Source organism: Herpailurus yagouaroundi, unplaced genomic scaffold (genome assembly GCF_014898765.1).
Source record: "Herpailurus yagouaroundi ecotype Mexico unplaced genomic scaffold, PumYag 198, whole genome shotgun sequence".
Lineage (NCBI taxonomy): Eukaryota > Metazoa > Chordata > Mammalia > Carnivora > Felidae > Herpailurus > Herpailurus yagouaroundi.
In genome coordinates this window covers 30,572,010-30,574,501 of record NW_024412429.1, presented here as the reverse complement: position 1 = coordinate 30,574,501, position 2,492 = coordinate 30,572,010, and the positions used below count along the sequence as shown (strand labels likewise).

Genomic DNA, 2,492 nt, shown 5'->3' with positions numbered 1-2,492 from the left:
CCAACTGAGCCACCCAGGAGCCCCATGTTAGGCTAACCTATCCTAACAACTTCAGGCTTCTCAAACACACAGGCAACACTCAAAACCTACTTCCTTGGGTCACAGCAAAAAGTGGAAGTAAAGTTTATTGAAGTCATTCAAATGCAAACTAGCAGGACTCCTCACAAATTACTGGTATCTAGGTAGAAAAGACAGGACAGAGCTTACATCATAGATTATCAAAATATTACGCAGTTGGTCTCAACAGAGCAGCTTTCCCAAGCTGCAGCATACTGATCCTAAAATTACTAGTGAGAAAAAAACAGTATCTTAAGGTTTATGTTTACACTGGCTCCATGTCATAATTATTCTCCATGCTGGGATCCTCAGAAGGATCTCTATGATACAGGCAATAATGACATCTACCTCTAAATCTTTTCACTCTTGATTCATCCGTGGAATGCTGGTTGAAGTAGCAATGTTTTTTAATAAACCACATCAGCTGGGGCGCCTGGGTGGCTCAGTCGGTTGAGCGTCCGACTTCGGCCCAGATCATGATCTCACAGTGTGTGAGTTCGAGCCCCGCATCGGGCTCTGTGCTGACAGCTCGGAGCCTGGAGCCTGCTTCAGATTCTGTGATGCCCTCTCTGCCCCTTCCCTACTCATGCTCTGTCTCTCTCTCTCTCTCAAAAATGAATAAACATTAAAAAAAAATTTTTTTAAATAAAATAAAATAAACCACATCAGCCTTCCCATCCTTTCTTCTGGAGCAGTTAACAAAGTCCTTACTCCACCCCTCCTCCTGTTGCTGAGCATTCGGTCCACAAGCCCCTGTGGTTTCTTCTCCCTGTCCTGCTGTTGGGGTGGATATTCTGGTAGAGGGGAAGGGAGTTTGATACTAGGGTCAGGAGTCAATCTACTAAAGTTCTTTATTAATACTTCGGAGATAGTTGGAAGGCAGCTGAGCCTTCCTGGGATTTTCTTCACTGGCCATCTGAGAACGTTCCGGGCCACAGGATAGGTAAAGCTTCGTTGGCAAATCCATTGAAAGCCTAGTCAGAGACCAAAGCTCCTTCTATATCTTTGGATTCCAGTGGAAGGTGATGCTCAGGACTCAACTAGCTACAAAATAGCCTGGAAAGAATGAAATAGCCCAGAAAGAGCGAGAAAACCCTAGACTCCAACAAAGCGTGGTGAGAGAAAGAACATGTATGCTGTGTTACCTAGCATACACCTAAAATGCGTACCTGACCATTCATTCAGTCATTCTCGAGTGTTTATTTAGGGCTTACTCTATGTTAGGTCAAGTATAGACAGTTGTTACGCACAAGCTGATCTGGTCTCTGAACATCACAGAGACGCCATGGTGACAGTCAGTAACCAAACCATCCTCCCAAACTCATGTTGAATTTAAAGTAATATTAAATAAAACTTTCTATGCTTTGTTTCCTTTCTGAACAGGAGTAACACAACCTACTCTACAAGGTTGTGATGAGGCTAAAATAAGATTACTGTCATGAAAGGACCACAGAAGAGATGCCTGATAAACATTTACTTTGTTTTTGAAGTTAAATGGCAACAGTTGGCCCAGAGGACTACAGATCAGGAAGTCGCTGGTAGAGGAGAAGTGGAGATAAGGCCACAAAAGTGAAGGAAATCTCCAAAAGAGAGAGAGAGGTAGGCACCAGCTCTAAGCAAAGGGGGAGGGGGGAAGAGGAGCCACAGGAAGGCGACTAAGAACTTGTAAGAGGGGGACTGGAAAAACTAGGTTCTACTGTTACTAGATATTAAATGACTTCATGGGAAGGATTTACAAATTGTCTGGCGTGTGTCTTATTTTTATAAATACCTGTTCACACAGACAGTAATAGCCACCAGGTTACAGTATGAAGGACAGAGATGTCAACGTCTCAAATGACATCAAGAAAATTATCAACACTGAGCGGGTCTACCAAGGGTTGCATTTAGTCGACTATTATTCAACTCAGACAAACTGGGAAGGAGACCAGTCTAAGCTGTTGAAAACTATGAATTATATTCTTTAAGTAAACGCAATTTTATTGTGTCGTACCTATACGATGATGTCCTGTTAGGCCAAAGAGAGTACTGGTACGTAGGTACTTTATGAAAGTATTTTATACTTTTTTCATAAATGACCGAAATTATTAATATGCAAATTGACAGCACACAAACAGACAATATCAGACCACATACAGGTGTCCTCTGCTTCTTGAAAGTTCATGTTATGCCACTTCACTTTTATGGAAGACCTACATTAGCACCTATTTTCACAAAGCAAAGGAAATCCGAGGAATTTTGCCTTTAAGAAAAAAGGCAAAGAGTGAAAACAGCATTCAGCATTTGTTGCAGCGAACCTTCTAGAGGCAGGGCACCCCCGGTAGCCAGAAGGGGGTCGCCAAGCTCCCTCCCCAGGAACTATACTCAGCATCTCAGCACCAAGCTGCCAGAGCTTTGGACTGTGTCTGAGCGTCTGGGCTTTCCCTTGAGGTATT

At 43.0% G+C, this 2,492-nt stretch overlaps 1 pseudogene; it reads right to left on the bottom strand.

Annotated features, from left to right (window-relative positions):
- Positions 1 to 322: 322 nt before the first annotated feature.
- On the bottom strand, positions 323 to 1,107 carry LOC121013140 (developmental pluripotency-associated protein 3-like; annotated as a pseudogene).
- Between the last annotated feature and the right edge of the window lie 1,385 nt (positions 1,108 to 2,492).